At 37.1% G+C, this 12,801-nt stretch overlaps 1 protein-coding gene across 1 annotated transcript in view; it reads right to left on the reverse strand.

The window, feature by feature from the left end:
* Window positions 1-5,384, reverse strand: part of IL13RA2 (interleukin 13 receptor, alpha 2) — a 70,167-nt gene extending 64,783 nt beyond the window's left edge. The window contains exon 1 of the mRNA XM_005879910.2: window positions 5,297-5,384. The gene's annotated coding sequence lies outside the window, so the exon portion shown is untranslated. The remainder of the gene's footprint in view (window positions 1-5,296) is intronic.
* Between the last annotated feature and the right edge of the window lie 7,417 nt (window positions 5,385-12,801).

Below are 12,801 nucleotides of genomic sequence, written 5' to 3' on the forward strand. Positions count from 1 at the left end.
GGTGGAGGGGAGCTATGGGGGGAAAAAAGAGGAACATCTGTAATAATCTGAACAATAAAGATTTATTTAAAAAAAGAAATATTCCTGGATAACCAAGCTCACATGATCTGGAAGATTGTGCCACTGAGCCCAATAAGATACCTATATCATAAAGTCATCATAACAAATTTGGAAGACATAGGCGATCTACCTAATACACAGACACAAAATGGGGAGACAATTAAATATTCCCCAAATGAAAGAACAAGAGAAATCTCCAGATAAAGAATTAAATGAAATGGAAGCAACCAAAATACCAGATGAAAAGTTTAAAACAATGGTTATAAGGATGCTCAAGAACCTTAGGGCAGTGGTTGACAAACTCATTAGTCAACAGAGCCAAATATCAACAGTACAACGATTGAAATTTCTTTTGAGAGCCAAATTTTTTAAACTTAAACTATATAGGTAGGTACATTGTTATTAACTTAATTAGGGTACTCCTAAGGCTTAGGAAGATCCACACTCAAGGGGCCAAAGAGCCGCATGTGGCTCGTGAGCCACAGTTTGCCAACCACAGCCTTAGGGGAAGAATGCATGATTTCAGTGACAACTTAAACATAGAGATAACAAGCATTAAAAAGATCATAGAAACCATAAAAAAGAACCAGTCAGAAATGAAGAATACTATATCTGAAATGAGGAATACACTAGAAGGAATCAATAGTAGGATAGATGAAGCAGAGGATCTGATCAGCAATATAGATGACAAGATAATAGCAAGTACACAAGCAGAGCATCAAAAAGAAAAGAATTTTTAAAAATGAGAAAAAGCCCTGGGTGGGTGGCTCAGTTGGTTGGAACATCTTCCTGTACACTAAAATGTTTGTGGCTTCAATTTCCAGTCAGGGCACATATCAGAGCACATACAGGAGGCAACCGATCAATGTTTTCTCTCTCACATCGATGTTTCTCTCTCTCTCTCTCCCCTCACACCGATGTTTCCTCTCTCTCTCTCTCTCTCTCTCTCTCTCTCTCTCTTTCTCTCTTTCTCTCTCTCTCTTTCTTTCTCCCCCTTTCTCTTCCTAAACATATACTTAGGTGAGGATTTAAAAAAAACACATGAGGAAATTCTAAGGGACCTCTGGGACAACATCAAGTGCAGCAACATGTGCATCAGAGCAGCACCAGGAGAAGAGAGTGAGCAAAGGAGAGAGAAGTTGTTTGAAGAAATAATGAGAGAAAACTTCCCTAACCTGGTGAAAGAAAAAGTCACATAAGTTCACGAAGCACAGAGAGTCCCAATCAAGATAAACCCAAAGCGACCCACACCAAGACACATCATAATTAAAATGGCAAAAGTTAAAGACAAAGAGGCAATTTTAAAAGCAGCAAGAGAAAAATAGTTATTACAAGGGAGTACCCATAGACTATTGGCTGATTTCTCAACAGAAACATTTCAGGCCAGGTGAATTGGCATGAAATATTCAAAGTGATGAAAAGCAAGTACCTACAAATAAGACTACTTTGCCCAGTAAAGCTATCATTTAAAATAAAAAGCTAAATAAAGAGATTCCCAGACACAAAGAACATAAATGAATTTATTGACACCAAACCAGTATTGCAAGAAATATTAAAGTGACTGCTTTAAGGAGAAGGAGAAATCAAGAGAGAGAGGAACATAGGTATAAAAAATAAAATGGCAATAATTAAGAACCTATCAATGATAATCTTAAATATAAATGGATTAAATGCTCCATTCTAAAGACAGGATAGCTGAATAGATAAGAAAACATGACCCATATATATGCTGTCTACAAGAGACCCAACTCATTTAAAAATATACACAGACTGAAACTAAAGGGATGGAAAAAATATTACATGCAAATGAAAACAAAAATGATCTGGTGTAATAATATTTTTATTTAAAAAATAGACTTTGAAACAAAGGCCATGTAAAGAGGCAAAGGTCACTACATAATACTAAAGGGATCAATCCAAAAAGAGTATATAACTCTTATAAACATATATGCACTCAACATAGGAGCACCTAAATATATAAAGAAAATCCTGGTGGACATTAAGGCAGAGATAGGCAACAATACAGTCATAGTGGGGGATTTTAACATCCCACTGACATCAATGGATAGATCTTCCAGACAAAAAATCAACAAGGCAATAGCAACCTAAACAACACACAGAATCAGATGTATTTAATTGATATTTATAGAACATTTCAATCCAAATCAGCAAAATATACATTCTTCTCAAGTGCACATGGAACATTCTCAAAGATAGACCACATGTTAGGACACAAAATAAGTCTTAATACACTTAAGAAATTAAAATCATATCAAGCATCTTGGTATGATTTTTAGTATGAAACTAGATATAATTTACAATAAAAAAACTGAAAAACATTCAAACACATGAAGATTGAATAATGTTATTAACGAATGAATGGGTTAGCAATGAGATCAAGAATAAATCAAAATTTACCTGGAATCAAATGAAAATGAACACATAACAACCTAAAACCTATGGGACACAATGAAAGCAGTCCTGAGCAGGAAGTTCATAGCATTACACGCCTACCTCAAGAAGTAAGAAAAACCTCAAGTAAACAATCTAACCCTACACTTAAAAAAACTAGGTAAAGGACAATAAACAAAACCCAGAGTAAGAAGAAGGAAGGAAATAATAAGATTAGAGCACAAATAAATGACATAGAGACAAAAAAAAATTACAAAAGATCAGTGATACCAAGAGCTGGTTCTTTGAAAAGATAAACAAGATTCATGAAGTTTAACCATACTCACAAAAAAAGAGAGAGAACCTAAATAAATAAAATCAGAAATGAAAGAACAGAAGTAACAACTGACACCACAGAAACATAAAGGATTGTAAGAAAATACAATGAACACTTACATGCTAACAAATTGAACAACCTGGGTGAAATGGATAAATTCCTAGAAAAATACAATCTTCCAAAACTGAATCAAGAAGAATCAGAAAATCTGAATAGACCAATTACAACTAATGAAATTGAAAAAGTAATGAAAAAACTCCCAGCAAAGAAATATCTTGGACCAGATGGCTTCACAGGCAAATTTTGCTAAACATTCGAAGAACTAATACCTATCTTTCTCAAACTATTCCAAAACATTCTGGAAAAGGGAAGACTTATAAGTTCTATTTACAAGGCCAGCATTATTGTAATTCCAAAACCAGATAAAGAAAGAAAATCATAGGCCAATATCCCTGATGAATAAAGATGCTGAAATCCTCAAAACAATTTTGGAAAACCAAATTCAGCAATACATTAAAAAGATCATATATCATGATCAAGTAGGACTTATTCCAGTGATGTAAAGTTGGTACATTATTTGCAAATCAATAAATGTGATGTATCACATAATTAAAAAAAACAGGAAATATTATCTTTTGCTAGAGCATGAATGGACTTGGAGTGTATTAGGTTGAGAGAAAGACAAACGCCATATGATCTCACTTATATGTGGAATCTAATGAACAAAATAAACTGACAAACACATTGGAACAGACTGACAGCTGTCAAAAGGGAGAAGCATTAGGAGGCTGGATGAAAGAAAGTGAAGGGTTTGAGCTAAAAAATATATATATATAAATAATACATAGACACAGACAAAGGTGTGGTGATAGCCAGAGGGAAAGGGGGGTGGGAGGTAGGTGGAGGTGGGCAAAGGAGTGGGGAAAATGGGGACAGAAAGAAACTTTGCTTGGGGCCATGGGCGCATGACACAGTGTGCAGATGATGCTCTACTGAGTTGCACACTTGAAACCTGTATGGTTTCTTGAACCAATGTCGCCCCAATAAATTTAATAAAAAATTAAGGCAATAATTCTTGAGGTTCAGGTAATAATTAAATAAGATCATACATATAAAATGTCTGCAATATAGTAGCATATAACTCAAGTGTTATTAGTTGCCTTCCACTTCTCCCATGTCCAGAAGCCACCTCTTTCAAATTTTACCAAACATTCAAAGTAGAACTAATACCTCCTATAAATTCCTTGAAGGCACTCTGAAAAATACATCAAAAGGAACAAGCAACCCACCCTACCCCCAACTCATCCAAGCTGTAGCAAAACACGAGTGATATTTCTCTCATTATCAAAAAATACCTTGAAAGCAGGTTTGCATTTACAGGTAAGATCTTTGCATTAAAACAAAAAATGAAAAGAATCTAACAGTTGTTCCACCTCTTTTTGTTTAATCCTTCTGTTTAAATTACTGTTTCTAACTTTTTTATTGCCTTTCATGACATTAGGCAGAGTCAGGACATCTGATTTCTTTTACAAACTAATAAATTACAAGGGAGAGGGAATGGGATGTCCCTCCCAAGTTCACAGGGTTATATGGGGGAGAGCTGGGACTGAAAACCAGATCTCTTTGTCCTTTAGGTTATTATTCTGTAACAACAACAACAAATCCATGCACTTTACTTAAGTCTTGAACTCTCTAAAACATTCTATATTTGGTAAGATTTTTAAAATAAAAAAACTACTGAAAAATCCCCTATATTCATGTCCTCGTTTCATAAACCCTTTTACATATTAAAAATGAAAACTAATCTGGAAGCATCCGAAGTGAGTGCAATGTATAAAAGTGATGTGTTTTTAAGTGTTAACTGTATACTTTCAGAGGAAAACAAGCAACAAATGTATAAGATTCTAGTTCATTTCACAGTGACAATTACAATTTTTATTTTCATAAACTTAGTATATATGTAAAAACACTATACAAATAAACACTACATATAGAGGATATGTGGGTTCTATAAAGTCAATCAAAATATCATATAAAAATAAATTAAATCATTCATTTTAGAGGAGTTCTATGGTTATTTCTGAACTTAAGAAAGAAAAGTTACTGCAAAGTGGAGGTTTTCAGTTGTAGAAATAAATCAAATAGAATATAATCTCAGAAAACCTCTAACTCTAAAATGCAACTATCATATTTCCAAGGGACCAGGTTTGCTTATAAGAGGTATGATGATTTTTATAGAAAACAGAGGTTAGTAAGGAAACAACAATAAGAATTACAAGCAATTGTGTTATTTATGCTGATTATTCAGTACCTATGAATTAGCTTCATGCAAAATAATGCAGAATTTCCTCAAATTAATATTATATCAAGTCAAACAAACAATTTTTGCTACAAAAGTATTTATGGGTCTCTTTTTAAACAGTGAAGAAGGTGAAACAAATCATTATTCAAAACAAGTTACCTCTCACTCCCACATCCCCTCCCCCCAAATTTAAGTTCCAGACTTACTGTAAATGAATAATGTGTCCAGTTACCCTCAAATCTTCTGTAATATCAATGAAATATGTCACAGTGAACAGCTTCTTAGCTTAATGAATTTTAAATGACCTTAGAACTGAAGTCTTTATGTAGGAGGAGCTCTGCTTTTTCCACCAAAATTTACCAACTGTCATGAGAAAATGTGCAGGTCAGCATCAGAGACTACATTTGTCAAAAGATTCAGAGGAAATCACAAAGTTCATCTGAGTGATTTTCTTTTAATTGGTTCCCTACTGGCATTTCAGAATGCCAATATTATTTTAGTATGTGACTCACCACATTGGGAATTAGAAGATAATCCAAAGGTAAGTATCTCATTGCCTGTTCTATGTTGTTCCCTCAGAGTGCATGCTCCAAAATTACTCCACTGTTTTTTCAAATATCTTTTAAGTATGAAGAGTCATAAATGAACAAGGAACCTGAAACCTGGATTCTACTCTAGGCTCTCCCTCCCACAATCAGCTTAGGTGACCTTGGGGAATTTCCTTAACATCCTTGGACTTCAGTTTCAATAAAAAACATCCAACAAAACCTCAGAAGTCAACTAGTCCAACCTTGAAATTGCCTCCTCTTTTGCCCCAAGGTATCTCTAATTTCTAAAAATCCTTCAGGTTGTGATTAAAATTCAGTCTCATGTACCTTTTTTCCCATTGAAGGTTTATCAAATATTTCTTTACATAACCAAACAAGGTTTTCTTTCAGCCCAGATAAAATTAAACAAACAAACTCAGGCCACCACCAAATTGTCCTTTGTCCTTCAAGCCCCCACTGAGTTTTTAATCCACCCCTGATTGAACCTCCATGCCCAGAAACTATGAAGAGACATAAGAAGCCAGAATACTTTTTTAATTTTTTTATTAAGGTATTACATATGTGTCCTTATCCCACCATAACCCCCCCACCCCCAACCTCCCCAACTCATGCCCTCCCCCCCCTGTTGTCTATGTCCATTGATTAGGCTTACATGCTTGCATACAAATCCTTTGGTTGATCTTTCCCCCTTACCCCCACCCTCCCCTACCTTCCCTCTGGGGTTTGACAGTCTGATCAAGGAAGAAGCCAGAATACTTTGATGCTTTTCTAAAGTAGCTGAAATGATGTTAGTGATTTATTCCAAAATAGGAAGGAATTGAGATAGGATCCAGTTCACATACCACCTAATATTCCAATGGATAAAAGCATCTTCCTTGTAATAATTTCCCTCAGATACCAAGGATATATTTTACACTAAATATGTGAATAAACAACAACAATAAAAAGCAAGCAGACTGAATAAAGAGGGGATCATAGACAGTCCATTACTAACTTTATGTTTACCTTAAGAGGTTTTTTTCCTTTTTATTCATTTGTATAGTTAATGTTTTACCATAAATTGAAGTTGAAGGTGGGGAGAAACTGAGAATTGTTTGAGGAGTTTAGTATCTGCTTTTCAGATGTCAGCTAGTTTGGCTCTTTCACAATTGTTTTTGGCAGAATTATTTATCAGGCCTACGTGAGGTATTTTATAATGAGAATTTGCTCACATGATGGTGTGTGGGGGAGGAGGAGACCTAAATTTAAAATCCTTTTCCTGTGATTGCAATTCCAATGAGCTCATTTATCTTCTATCTAAAATTTTAAAAAACTTTCCAGGAAGTTTTCTTCAAACGTCTGTTTCCACCAAATCTTCTGACTCTTGCAAATACTTCACCATACCATACTTTATGGTATAATAGAAAAGTATGATTCAAAGAAATAGAACCATAATAATATCTTGGAATGATGTAGTACATTTATTTGTCGACATGCAAAACCTGTTAAACATAGTTAATAAGATGTAGTTGGAAACAATGCACCATGCCTCAGATGTTAAAATTGATTAGATATGAACTTCCACCCTGATTTGATAGCTTGCTCGGTGAAAGCATAAGGCTATGCTTTACTTCTTGGTGTAAAGAGCAAGACACTAAAAAGCCAACTCATTTTAATATTCTAAAAGCCCCGTTTGGTGGCTTTCTGGTGACATCGATAGAAACTGCCAATGATACTTGTGTGCTTGTACCTTAGCACTCTCATTACTCTGCCCCAGATACAAGGCATGTTGTAACTCCTAAGAATAAGAGAATTTGAGAGTAAACCTGTTTGGTGCAGAGAAAGGAGGCTGGATAAGACTAGTTGGAAGAGCCCCTCCCTAGCTGGAAGCGGGTCTACACCAAAAGGAAGCAGGTCTACACCCACATATGAAGCAGACCAGGGTTGCTGTCACCCAAGAGGTATGGAATCAAGAGGTATATCAAAGCCCCAGGGTGGGAAAGTTCTTCAGGATAGTTGGGATTAAGTCATTCTTCTGAAAGAACTGGGGAAAATAATACAAGCGATTCTGCCAACTGCCTACCAGAAACTAGGCAAAAAGATTTAGGCCAGGGCCCCAATTTCAACAGAGACTCAGGGGAAGAATTGAGGTTCCAGATCAGAGCCAAAGTCCAATTAAACAACCAAAAGCAGATGGCAGAGTAGGAGATAAAACTAAAGCCTGATGCTTGTAAAGTCTCCCGGGGGCCCAAATCAATTCCAGAGGCTAAGCATACACACTAGGCTAGTGCTAGACCTTTTACCTATTAAAAGACAATGGTTCTCACTGGGCCATGAACTGAGACTATTTATATTTAGGCTGAAACCATGAAGTGAAGCTGGGATGGGCCCAGGGTAGACAAGTACTATCCTTGGCCTCTCTAGCGGGAACCTGCGTATATTATTTTATTTTATCCATTATCCCCCCGAGGATAGCTAAGGAGATACTATTTCAGTTTTACAAATGAATATGAATCAGGTTGCAATAAGTTGAGTCACTTTCCAAAAGTCCAAAATTCAGGAGTAATAAAATCTAGGTGGACCTGACACCTAGCTCAGTGCTTTTCCTGCAGAATCACGCCACTGGTGGGATACTTTTAGATACCTCACTAGCTAAAACAGTTGGCTAGCAGGGATCATATTTCTTTCATTGTGTAAAGATCTGTAACTTCCATTCTGTTGACCATCAAAACAGGAAATGGGTATTCCTGAACTTCTGTTCAAATAAGGCAATCAGCAAAGGCAGTATTTAATTTCCCAAAGTGTTATTTCCTTTGTAAAGTTAAGAGACATTAAATAAAGAAAAACAATAAAAATACAAAAAATAACCATTGACTACATAGTTTGTGTGTATACACACATGCACACTATTCTTACCAAAATTCTTTGGATTTAACAACAGTTTTTAAATATCCAGGCATATGCCAAACTTCTAAAGTTCTGAGTTTTTTTAAAAAATCATAGCACCCCCAGAAAACTAATTTGAAAAATTATTTAGTAGAGTTGGCTATCATACAGAAAAGCAGTGTCCTATGAAGAACACACTGTGAGACAGATTTTGACATCTCAACTTGCCTGCTTTCCCTGAAACCCAGTTTTTTTTTTTTATTATTTGGAAACAAACTAATTTATGAACTCTGAATTCCCCTCCAGACAAACACAGATTCAACAGCAGGACACGAGCTGAGCTTCTCAGGAAACCCAAATGAGCTGGGAAATACATGATCCAGTGCCCAGATTAGCACCAAACAGTCTTAAAAACACTCACAGACTGCAGAAGTCAGCAGTGCCAGACTCTAGTGTTTATTCATTCACATTCATTCAATGGTTTACAAAGCAACAATGTGCCAAGCACTGTGCTAGATGCTAGGGGTACAAAGGTGAGTTAGATACAATCTCATACAGCTTACCTTCTAGTTTGAGGGATAGAAACTACAAATACTGAATAACTATACTCCTGCTCCTGACAATATCAAGTTGTGGCATAATAAAAAAAAATATATTTGGGCCCTGGCTGGTGTGAGTCAGTTGGCTGGAGTCTCATTCTGTACACCTAAAGGTTGCAGGTTTGATTCATGATTAGAGCACACACCTAGGTTGTGGGTTCGATCCATGGCTTGTACAGAAGGCAACCAATCAATGTTTCTCTCTCACGCTCTTTCCCTCTCTTCCTCTCTCTCTAAAATCAATACAAATATATTTAAAAAACAAATGAACAAACAACATATCCTCAGATGTGCATTAAATATATATATAGTTGGTCTTTGTCCCCAGTTCCTGCCATAGAGATCCTAAAAACCTTGGAATTTTCTGAGTGATGGGAGTGTCTTTTGTTATTCCTAATGAGTCCCTTTCAGCCATACCTAAGTTTATGCTAATAAAGTGACTACTGGCGAGCCGCTAGAGAGCTTCAAAAAGAGGGCTGATGGCCAGAGAAACCAACTGAGTGATTACTAATCACTCAGGCAGTGGTTTTCAACCTTCCTAATGCCGCGACCCTTTAATACAGTTCCTCATGTTGTGGTGATCCCCAACCATAAAATTTTCGTTGCTACTTCATAACTGTAATTTGCTACTGTTATGAATCGTAATGTAAATATCTGATATGCAGGATGTATTTTCATTTTTCTCGACCCACAGGTTGAGAACTGCTGGATTAGAGGGTTTGAACTTTCATTCCCACCCCCTGACCTTCAGGGAGGGGAGCGGGGCTGGAAGTTGAATTCAATTACCAATGGCCAATGATTTAATCAGTTGTGCCCATGTAATGAGACTTCCATACAAACTCCTAAACTTATGCAAATTGCTTCCACATTGGTGAACATATCAAGGTACTTGGAAGGTAACATACCTGGAGAGAGAATGGAAGCTCCCGGAGCTGTGGTACACCACTCTCACCCCCAGTACCTTGCCCTGTACTGTACATCTCTTCCATTTGGTTGTTTCTGAGTTGTATCCTTCATAGTAAACCACTAAAGTGTTTATCTGAGTTCCTTGAGGTGTTCTAGCAAATTATCAAACCTGTAAGGGGTCATAGAAACTCCTGAATTTCTACTGGCATCTGAAATGGTTATAGTCTGTGAGACTCAGCCCACAACCTGTGGGGTCTTTGCTAACTAACTACAGATACTAAGTGTCAGAATTGAATTGAATGATAGGATACCCCGTAGGCATCAGAGAATCTGGGACCATATAATTGGTTGATGTCAGAAAACACCTCAGACAAGTCAACCTTCTTTATTACCACTTCTTTATGAGCCCACTTCTTTGGAAAGGCTTAGGTCTTTCAGGAAGCTTATCAAAAAAAGTTGGGGTGAGTGGGTGGGTGGGAAGGTATTAACCAAAGAACTTATATGCATAAACCATGGACACAGACAATAGTATGGTGAAGGCCTGAGGGGGGGGGGGGGGTCTGGGCTAGAAGGGATAAATGGCGGGGAACAAGGAGGTATCTGTAATATTTTCAACATTAAACATAAATATTTTAAAAAGTCATTTGATAGTCTTAGCTGGTTTGGCTCAGGGGATAGAGCATCAGCCTGTGGACTGAAGTGTCCCAGGTTTGATTCTGGTCAAGGGCACAAGCCCAGGTTCTGGGCTCGATCCCCAGTGGGGTGTGTGCAGGAGGCAGACGATCAATGATTCTCATCATTGATGTTTCTATCTCCCTCTCCCTCTCCCTTCCTCTCTGAAATCAATAAAAATATATTTTAAAATAAATAAATAGTCACCTGATAAACTAAGACAGATACTGCTAATTGTTTCTCAGTATCCATTCTCCTACCCTTCCTTTTAGCCAAAGAAATTCATGAGTTTTAGGTGTGTTCATGGCCTCCCAGCCAGACTTCATTTTTCAGACTCCTTTGCAGTTTGGTATGAAGATATGAATAAATGTAGACATTGTAGATATGCAAGCAGCAGTGATGCGTACAACCTTTGGATCATGTTTTGACAGGAAAATCTCTTGTCCTCTTCTTTCTCTCCCCTCATTCAACCAGCACAGACATGATAGTGGGAGCCATAATTGACCACAAAGGCAAAGTCAACATACTAAGAGATGACAAAACAATAAGGTAGAATGATCCTGGGCCTTGGAAGACTTTCTGTATCAATGCTACCTGGCCACCTTTGGTCTACTGCTTGAGCCATAATATTTTGAGTTCGCTTGATTATAACAATTTACCTTGTACCTTAAATAATATAGACATAAATTTTCAAAGAGCAATTCATATTAATGTGTTAATCTTTCCAAAGACATTTGCACATGGATTCCAAAAATCTATATATATAAAAGGCTAATATGCAAAGTGTCCTCAAGGGAGTTCGACCGGGAGACCAGTTCTATTGCTCACTATGACATGTTCTGACCACCAGGGGGCAGCACAGAATGAAGGAAGGCCCCAGCTGGCAGCCAGCAGCCAGGGAAGGCCCTGATCGCCTCTGATCGCCTGCCAGGCCTAGGGACCCTACCCGTGCATGAATTTTGTGCACCAGGCCTCTAGTAATTTTATAAAGTTCACACTAAAAATATGCTAATGGTGTTTCAGGCCAGAGGTTTTTGTTTTCACCTGCCTTAAATTTCAGTATATGAGCAATTGGCTACTCTGTCATTCCTTTAAGTTTAGCCCTGACTCTAAGCTTTCACATGTCTGTTTCTCCAATTAGTACAGTAGTCTCTCCTCCGCCTTATCCAGGGGGTATACACTCCAAGACTCCCAGTGGATGCTTGCAAACTCGAAGTGTCAAACCCTATATATACCATGATTTTCCTATACATACATGCTATGATATAGTTTAATTTATAAATTAGGCACAGTAAGAGATTGACGACAATAACCAATAATAAAATAGAGCAATTATAACAATATTCTATAGCAAAAGTTATGCGAATGTGGTCTCTCTCTCTCTTTCTCTCTCTCTCCACTAACTTTTTTATTTTTCAATCCAAACCTATTCCTAAATCTGCATAACCATCCCTCACTTGTAGTAAATGGTTTGGTATCACTTGTTTTAGGCAATCCCTTGCAGAAGTCTCAATGCTTTCTGGTGCAACATGTTGCCATCATCGAAAACCATTTTTATTTTTAATTTATTTTTATTGTTAAAGCATTACAGATGTCTGCTTTGTTTTTCCCCACAATTGAGCCCCTCCTCCCCACTCCACCCCTCCCAAACCTTTGTCACACTATTGTCTGTGTCCATGGGCTATGCATGTATGTATATAAGTTCCCCAGTTAATCTCATCCCCCAGCCCCCAACCCCACCTACCCTCTGAAATTCATCAGTCTGTTCATGGTTCTATGTCTCTGGATCTATTTTGTTCATTAGATTCTACATATGAGTGAGATCATGTGATACTTATCTTTCTCTGACTGGCTTATTTCGTTTAGCATTATAATCTCTAGGTCCATCCATGCTGTTGGAAATGGTAAGGGTTCCTTCTTTTTTACAGCTGCATAGTATTCCATTGCATATAAATGTACCACAATTTCTTTATCTACTCATCTGCGGATGGGTACTTGGGCTGTTTCCAGATCTAAGCTATTATAAATTGGGCTGCTATAAACATAGGGGTGCATATATTTCTTTTGATTGGTGTTTTAGGTTTCTTAGGATATATTCCTAGAAGTGGGATCACTGGGTCA

Source organism: Myotis brandtii, unplaced genomic scaffold (genome assembly GCF_000412655.1).
Source record: "Myotis brandtii unplaced genomic scaffold, ASM41265v1 scaffold613, whole genome shotgun sequence".
NCBI lineage: Eukaryota > Metazoa > Chordata > Mammalia > Chiroptera > Vespertilionidae > Myotis > Myotis brandtii.